The sequence below is a fragment of the Meleagris gallopavo genome, chromosome 26 (genome assembly GCF_000146605.3).
Source record: "Meleagris gallopavo isolate NT-WF06-2002-E0010 breed Aviagen turkey brand Nicholas breeding stock chromosome 26, Turkey_5.1, whole genome shotgun sequence".
Classification (NCBI taxonomy): domain Eukaryota; kingdom Metazoa; phylum Chordata; class Aves; order Galliformes; family Phasianidae; genus Meleagris; species Meleagris gallopavo.
Window position 1 is genome coordinate 3,911,572 of NC_015036.2, and position 8,626 is coordinate 3,920,197.

The 8,626-nt window shown below is 50.5% G+C and overlaps 1 long non-coding RNA gene across 2 annotated transcripts; it reads right to left on the reverse strand.

The window, feature by feature from the left end:
• Positions 1 to 229: 229 nt before the first annotated feature.
• On the reverse strand, positions 230 to 6,829 carry LOC109371011. 2 transcript variants are annotated; one of them, XR_002121655.2, is made up of 2 exons: positions 2,923 to 6,829; positions 230 to 2,186 (listed from the first exon to the last, which is right to left on the reverse strand). It is a non-coding gene; the product is annotated as an uncharacterized LOC109371011 (long non-coding RNA). The 2 variants fall into 2 exon arrangements; XR_002121656.2 differs by having other exon boundaries at positions 230 to 2,113; positions 2,923 to 6,825.
• Between the last annotated feature and the right edge of the window lie 1,797 nt (positions 6,830 to 8,626).

An 8,626-nucleotide genomic window follows, 5' to 3' on the forward strand; every position in this document is an offset into this window, starting at 1 on the left:
CCTCGGCCCCGCAGCACCGCCCCGCCGTTAAAGGGCCAGTGCGAGCCGCAGCTGCTCCCCAGCTGGGCTGAGGGGGGAGGAGAGAGGGAGGGGAAAAGGGGATTAAAACAAGGCAGAGGGAGCCCGAAGGCAAAGAAAGTAGTGCTGTCTCGAGCCCCGCTCCCCTCTGCCGGGAGGATGGAGAGGCATCTCCAGCAGCACCAGGGCAGCTGCTGGGCTCTCCTGCGTCTTTTTTTTTTTTTTTTCCCTCTTTCTTCGTGTTTTCTCCTCCCTGGCAAATAATTGAATACAAAGGAGAGGGGAGGCCAGCATGAACAGCAAAGCCCAGCGCTGCAGTTTGCACCAACGCACGCAACTCAGAGTCCACTAAACACGCGGTGGCTGTGAATCAAATGGTGTTGACGTGGCTGCTGAGGCTCTCCCTGCATCCAGGCAGCACGCCGGAGGTATTCCCACCCCGAGGTTGCAATGCAAGGCACTTCAGCCCCTCTTCCCATCACTGGGTCACTCCAGGCTGCAGCCACGAGGCCCCAACCCACCCTGCGCCCGCTGCTGCAATCGCTTCCAGATGGGCAGATGCCGACGAAGGGCCCCTTTGATTTCCAAAGGTCGCTCTGCAAATGCAAAGGTCACAGCGGCAGCAGGATTGGGGTCTGAGAGAAAGAGCTTTGCGAGGAAAAGCACAGAAATAAATAGAAAGCATTGCTTTAATCCACGCTTCCAGTTGTAGCCCTTGCATTGTCACAGCCTTGCTTCGAACAAACTGTGTCCTCAAAATACTTTTCAGGACAATAACGGTGCAAAGAATAGAGGAGAGAAAGTTAAGAGGTGCAAAGAGGGGAGAAAAGAAACGGTTCAGCTCAAACACAAAAAGAGAGGGGGGTTCTCAAAGTGGAACCGTGCAGCAAGGCGGCTCTCCTGGACAAAAGCTGCAAAGAAAGCCCCACTCCTGCTATTTCTTCAGAGGAGATTATGCAAAGAGACAGGAGGACCCCAGCAGGGGCTGGAAGGAAAAGCGCCGTGAGGTCAGCAGGCACAAATAACCCTTGGAACATGTCCAGTGTGAAGGGCTGTGCTCTGCTCAAACCTGGGATCAGCTTCCCCATCGCACCAGGGTCACTTCAGGTCCAGCAGTGTGCAGCCCAGCACTGGAGCGTGGCACAGTCCCATGTCTATGCTGGAGGATAGCAGGGATGAGGATGCATCCATCTGTGCAGCTGTGAGCTCCTGGCTGCAGGTTTCAGCAGTGCCTGCTGTGTACCTGGACCGCAGGGTGTGAGGGGGAATTCAGGGCTCTCCTTCCCTGTAAAGTTGGCGTGGAGTAAATAGGATCAATTTTCCTCCTAGTATCCTCTTAGAGCCTGGGAAATGAGAAAAGAGACCATCTCAGAGGGCTCCTTCCAGTGTCCAGCACCTTGCCAGCAATGCTTTGCTCCTGCAATGGGACTGAGGCACAAACAGACCCCAAAAGTGACCTGGGAATGGAAGATCCGATCCCAGCACCCATGAGAATAGACAGAAAGCAGCCAAGGAGCACAGGAGAGGGTAGCTTTCTGAGATTCACCATCAGCAGAGCAGGGTGGCTGGAGATCAGTGGCCATGAAGGGCATCTGAGAGGATTAAGTACAGCTTAAAGACTGTGGGACAGGTCCTGGTGGCCAAAGCAAGGCTTCACTGGTGTTGGCCTCTTCTGACTTTGCTGTTGGTACATCTGAAGGGCTGCCCCATATTCACAGTCTGTGTCCTGAGCTGTAGGAAGATGAAGCATGCCTCGCAGCTCAATGCTCCCACTGGGTTGCTTATAGTTTTACTGAATGTTAACGATCCGGGCCAAGAGTTTCTGGTATGTGTGCTGCAGCCTTTTTACTGGGAGGAAATTTCCATTAAAATGCCTCAGCCGTGCCTGCAAACTGGTTTAAGGAAAAATGTGCCGTTAAAAGAAAACATTCTCCTCCATGCTCTGCTGTGATGTTCCAGCAGTGCTTGGGAGCAGAGGATTACAGTCTGACACAGCTTCACCTTGGGGCCTGGGATGCAGCTTTGGTCAGCCCCAACTGAGCAGCAAATCTTCCTTCCTCACCTCCAAACTTGAAGTTCAGTGTCATGTCAGCACCTTGGAAAAGCAGGAAGGGATTTGTACCCACTCAGATCCAGGCTCAGACAGCTGTTGCTGCAAAGCTGAGAGCCTTAGCAAGAGAAAAAGAGAAGTGGAGAGCGTGAGAAGTCCTTCAGCATCCCACACAAGGTTCTGTGGGCAAGAGCCCTGCCTTTGCCACATGCAAATGTACCAGGCAAACAAAAATGTGCTGCCAGCCCATTTTCACCACTCACCACCCACTTGCTGTTGTGCACACGCTGTCAGGCTGGGCCAGGCATAAATACCTGCAGCATCTTCCCTTCATCCATTCCAGGAATACACCTGCCCTGTCCCTTGCCCTGTGTTAGAAAACTTTTCCACCTTTTAGTCCCCAGATCACAGTCTGCAGCCATTCAGTGCAGTTAGGATGCTTCTTGCCCTATCCCTGAGAAGGAGAATGAAGGACACTTTTGCTTGCTGTTTCACCCCAGTGTGAGTAATCAGTCAATACTCCAGAGCCCATTAGCATCTGAAGGTTTACCCTCCCATGGAGGAGCAAGCAATAATTATTGCTACTTTCTCATCAACTTACACTAAGTCTCTGCGGCCAGTTTTCTTATTACGAGCATGAAACCAAAGGATTTAACACACCACAGCAGCAGCACCAGCAATACATCAAAGAGCACTGCTGTTTGTTGTGAAGGAGCTGCTTATTCTAAGAACCAACCCCAGGAGCTCAGCAGGGAGCTGGGCATCCAGAAGAGCAGCACCGTGCTGAGAAGCGCAGCCTCCATATCCTTCCCATTTGGATGGTCCTGTTCCTCTCTCCCACCTGGTTGACTCACCTCAGCACAGCCCTGGCTTATCTGCCCACCCCTACTTAGGGATGCTCTGTCCCACCAAGCCTGCTCCATGCCCAGGGGCTGCCTCTATGTCTGAGGATGCTGCCTTCTTCATCCACTTGTCCCCTGTTCCAGGTGCTCAGTAGAATGGTACAGCTCCTGGCCTGAACTTAAATAGAACTGTAGGGCCAATGGGAAGAAGGTGCTTGGGGCAAGGCCTGGGGAGGCCCGTTAGGGTAATTAGTGCCTGCTGGAGTGCTCAGAGCCAGCTGTTCTAAGTCCCCTCAGAGGCAGAGCTTAGATAGACAACTGATGTCGAGTCCCTTTTCTTCCAAGGGGATGCAGCAGGCTGTGTGTAATGAATTGGACATTGCTCCAGTGTGGTCAGGGCATGGAGGGGGAGGGATACAGCAGACATCAAAGCCTTGCATCCACCTGTCTTCTCAGTGCAAGAGATTTGAGGCTAGATTGCAGATCAGACCAGAGCAAAATGAGATCCTGATCTCACCCATGCTTGGAAAACATGATGTGCTTTGGAAGGTGGCAGACCAGGGGCTGGGCAGGCTTCCTCACGGTCCTGAGGCCACACACATCTCTGGGAGCTCCTCCAGCAGCACTCACAGCCCTGCAGAGCTTTCAGCAGAGCGTACACTGCAGTGAGCACATCTAGGAGGCTCAGCAGGGCCCCTGGAAACATCCCGAATGCTCAGTGCCCTGGGCAGGCTGCTCACCCAGCACATCCTGAGCCATGCAGCCTTAGCCTGGGCAGCTTGCCCGTGGCTTGCCAGGCTTTCCATCCCCTGCCCTGGCCCCATTGGGTTTATTTCCCTTGCTGGACTGCACACACAGAGCCAGGCAGCTTTTCCTTCCAGCACTTTGGCTGGGTGTTGCACAGCCTGAGATCAGGACAGCGGTGCAAAGGGAAGGACAAACAGACCTCAGTTGTGCTCTGAAAACACACCCTGTCCAGAACGGCCTCAGCAATATCAGTCTCCAAAATGAAAACCAACCAAGCACAAGTCTTTGCTGCCTGTTTCTCATCTTATTTTCTCCACCGTGAATTTCAGGTAGAAGTGGCGTAACTGAGGTCAGGGATCAGGCCCAAATGTGCTGCCTTGATCTATTTAATCTCCCTCCTTTGTTTTTATTTTCATGCCAAACCCCACTTTTAAACTACATGAAAGAATCATCAGTGCTTTTTGAAGTGTTCAATCAGGGCAGCTCTTTTTGGGCATGTGAACACATAAAAATCAGCCTTTTCCCATTGATCCCAGCACCAGAGAACTAATAAGCCTCAGGGAGAGTTAATTAGTTTGGGTTTTGCTCTCCCAGTCCTCCAAACTGTTGACTAAATCCCAGTTCTATCTGGGAATATTGCTGCAGACCTATGGCTTGGTCTGAAGCTCTGGGAAAGGACTTGCAGCTGTGGCATTCGGCAGAGATCTTACAGTTACAGCACTGCACCAGGCTCCGAGTCATTTGTCGTTAATTAGGAGCTGCTCAGCATCCCTTTGGAGCATTCCCCGCTGCCCCTGCTGAATGCCCTCCTTCTCTCAGCAATTACATAAAGCAAGCTGCTGAATGCTGTTTAAAAACAGCTTTACTGTCTTAAAACAATGCCCAGCATCTATCTCTGACCTGCTTACCACGCTGCTCTGTGTCCAGGGCAATTAAAAGGGTGAGGAGCACAGCAGCCAGGCGTAATTAAATGAATGGGGCCCAGTGGCAGAGCATGGGGAAGGCAATGGAATGCTCAGACCACTGCAGCCCATGCTGCGGATGCAGCCCCTCTTCCAGAGATGCTGATGGCCTAATTAGATGCACATTAATTGAATTAGCCACTCGTTTGTGCAGCTGCAGGAAGGGCAGAGGATGGGGACGTGGCTGGTGGGCACAGTGGGGATGGGTTGGACTTGATGAGCTTAGTGATCAACTCCAAAGGTTCTGTAATGGTTCTGTGGTTCTTGTAACATCATTGGGCACACAGTAAGCATCAGAGTCTCACTGTGTTTTGGGCAAGGAGAGGGCCAGGAGGTTGGGTTGGGTTGGGTGAGAGCTCAGGGTGCAGCCAGCCCTGCCCAACTGAGTGCTGATAGCTGGAGGGACTCATGGGAGTTCATTTCCATCAGCTAAAGCTGAATGCACCCGGCCCACATCCTGCCCTTCAACAGAGCCCCAAATTGCCTCCAAGTGGGAAAGCAGCCGAGCATCCTGCTGTGAACACCTGAAAAAACAGCCCTCAGGGAACACCCACTGACCTCTCTCAATCTCAGCTTAGCTTTCACCCCAAAGCACATGGATGTAGATCCCTTCCAGCTGATGTGATTCAGAGCTGGGCAGGAGCACAAAGCCACGTCCTCTGTGGCTGTTGTTGGGAAGCACAGCCTGTGTTCTGCAAGAGATCAGCTCCAGCGAGGCTTCTTGATTATGGCAAAGGGAAAAGCAAGCTTGGAGCCTCCATCACACAGCTGCACACTGCATTTAGTGCACAGGAAGGAAGAGCATCTTGCTAACTGGACTCTCATTGATCCAGTTGGTGAGATGACCTCCAGTACGTTCATGCTGGTGTTGGCTTGGAAGAGGTTAATTTAAATTCCAACAGGATTATTCTACCATAAATTAAGGGGAAAGAAAGCAAGCTGTGAGTTCTGGCTTCGTGTACCTAACTGGGAGGCTGACCAAAGCCTAGATAAAGCAACACTGGTGTTGAGTTAAGCAATACCCTTTGAAAGAAAAAGGATGCGAATCTCCCGTGCAAGACAAGCCTGCTAAAAGAGAGATTGTAAATCTAAGTGAAGCCCTCAAAGCCTAAAGAGATATAAATCTAATTAAAGCGATATAAATCTAACTGAAGAAATACACTGTAAATCCAGCCAAAATGATATCCATCTCAGGAAAGTAATGCAAATGCACCAGAAACACCATAAATAAAAATCACAGCAACGCATAAGATGTAATGGAAGCAACGTGAAGCTTACGTCAAGCAATATAAATACAACACGGTGATACAAAACTAATTAAAGCGAGGTGTAAAATGGACATTTGGAATTGAAACGTGGCCCACAGGAGGAGAATGGTTGGAGAGAGGGATGGGGATGGGATCAGGAGTGAGAAAACCACCTGCAGCTACAAAGAACAACCCCAGGTTAATGAGCTGCTGTGCCTTGGGGCGATCTGCAGTTGCAGACAGGGTCAGAAAAGCGGCTCTGAGTCACAATTGCTTCTGGCTCATGGGATGTGAGTGGCAGATTGCAAAAGGGGAGAGCTCCCATGGGGCAAAAATACAGACACTGCTAATATGGACACACGGATCTCCCAGATACTTCATATTTGGGGGATGTTCCCCCTCCTCCCACCCTCCCCTCCACTATCAGCAGTGAATACCTCAGCCCCATTTTGCTTCCTTTGGATATCCATACTGGATGCCCAAAGCTGTCCCAAATCTGTGCACGCAGAGAGAGAAACAACGGTTGATGTTTTTCTCCTAAACTGAATGAAATCTGCTTGGCTGTTTCCACTTCCATCCACACTTTCACATAAAACAGATTCCTAAGGAGCTTTTTGGCTTTCATTTGAGTGAGTTAATAATTGACCTAATATGACCACAATGCAAATAAATAATAAGGCTGCTGCTTGCCTTCAAAAATAGTCAGATCTGCTCAAAATTCTCACTTCTTATGCTAAAAGAAAGCTCTTTCCTATCATTCTGAATAATGAAATGTCCTCGGTTCAGCTTTACCGTTGAGCTTTTCCCTTTCAATCTCATTCCAAAGCAAAGCGCCATATGTTTTATGCTTAGGATTTCAAGATTTTCTCATGCTTGAAAGTCATTTGGCATTTGAGCATCTGCAGTGGTCTGAATTTCATTTTTTTCCAGACTAAAGGGAAATGTCTATTTTGTGGAAGCTTACTGAAAAGCAGCACCCCCTACCCCCACCCCAAGCCCCCAACCCCAGCAATCTAGGTTACAAATCACCCTGCAGGGAAATGCAAATTTTTTTTCTTGCAGATTTAGCTGGAAATGTTTCCCATGCTTTCCTGGAACATTCTGCAAAATGAGGCAGTTTGTTGGACTGACAGCCCCGCTGCATCAAATAGCATTAATTAAAAAAAAAAAAAAACACCCAAGCAACAGGTTAATCAAAAGCAATTCACTTCTCTATGGACAGATGCATTCTGTATCATCTCATCTCATGTAGTTTTAAAGCTTGTTGAAAATAGTCTTTGCAACAACATAGCAAAGCCAAGTGTGTCATAGAATCATAGAATCATTCAGGTTGGAGACTTCTCAGATTCCCAATCCCAACCCATCCCACCATGCCTACCGACCACATCCCCCAGTGCCACGTTTCCTGAACACCTCCAGGGATGGTGACCCCACCACCTTCCTGGGCAGCTGTACCAATGCATCACCACTCTTTAAGAGAAGAAATCTTGCCTAATATTCAACCTGAATGTTCAGCCTACTTCCCCTCCTGCGGCTCTTTGAAGCCAGTCAGGGAAACTGCTTTTGGCACTGAATCAGAGACACCATAAATGAACACAAGACCAGGAGCTGCTCAGCACCCCCTCTGTGCCATCATTTTCCCAGTGTCTTTTCCATCCCTCCCTTTGGGAGCAGCCAGGCAGTGCTGGGAGCCCAAACACAACAGAGACAAAGCAGGGATGCTTCCAGCTCCACCAATTGATCACAATGTTGGCCGTTGTAAATTTTCACTGGCTGCCAACAAGGCTGGAGATGACAGAAAGAAACCCCCACATGCCTGCTCCTATCCCAGCCCCACTGCTTTGGCTGTGGCTGCTGTTATCACAGTCCATGGCTCATCCCATTTCCCCATCTTGGGGTCCCAACATCCCCGCTGCAGGGAGGTGGAGGCAGGCCAAGGGACAATCTGTTCCTCATTGAGGTCATCCCGCAGCTCGCTGCTGATGTGGCACTTGGGGGATGGAGTGAAGGAAAAGCTTTCCTCCCTGCCTGGCCTCAGTTCAGTGCTCCTGGAGGACTGATAAAGCACGAGGCCAGCAGAGAAACCCAACTCTGATAGGTAACCCTCTGTCCTGTCCCACTCACAGCTCACAGCTCCCAGCCCCATGGCCATGAGCCACAGATCTCACCAGCAGTGCACGCCACCAGAGCTCCTAGGAATATTTTCCTCCTCAGCCTTTCTGAGGTCCTTTTCTGGTTTTGTGTCTGGCCATTTCAGACAAACTTCTCCCCTGTCCCAGGCTGGTAGCTCCCCTTCCCTACAGAGCTGCTGTGTCACTTTAATGGCCCTGTATGATTAAGTGCAGCTGCTGATTCCTGTTGGGTTCTCAGATTCTGGTGAAAAATCACAGCTGGCTGAGAGCTTTTTGTGGCTTTGCCTCCCCACCCACCCTATAGCAGGGGGAAAGCAACCGTGCACAAGCTGGGAAGCTTTGTGCTCCCCCCCAGTGCGTGACAGGCAAGGTGTTCTGCCAACTTCCAGGACCCCACAGCCTAAAGAGATTTGGCTCCAGCAGTTACTCTCCAGCCCTGAACTGATGGAGCTGCTCTCAGCTCTGCAGAGGGAATCACACATGCTCAGCTCTTGGGGCAGGGTTGCAAGAGAAAGAGAATCCCCGTCTGGGTTGGGGCCACAGCAGGGTCAGGGCAGCCCTGTTTGTGTCAGAGGGAGAAGATAAGCAGAGGGAGGCAGTGCCTGGCACGGTGCTCTGCCTGCTCACA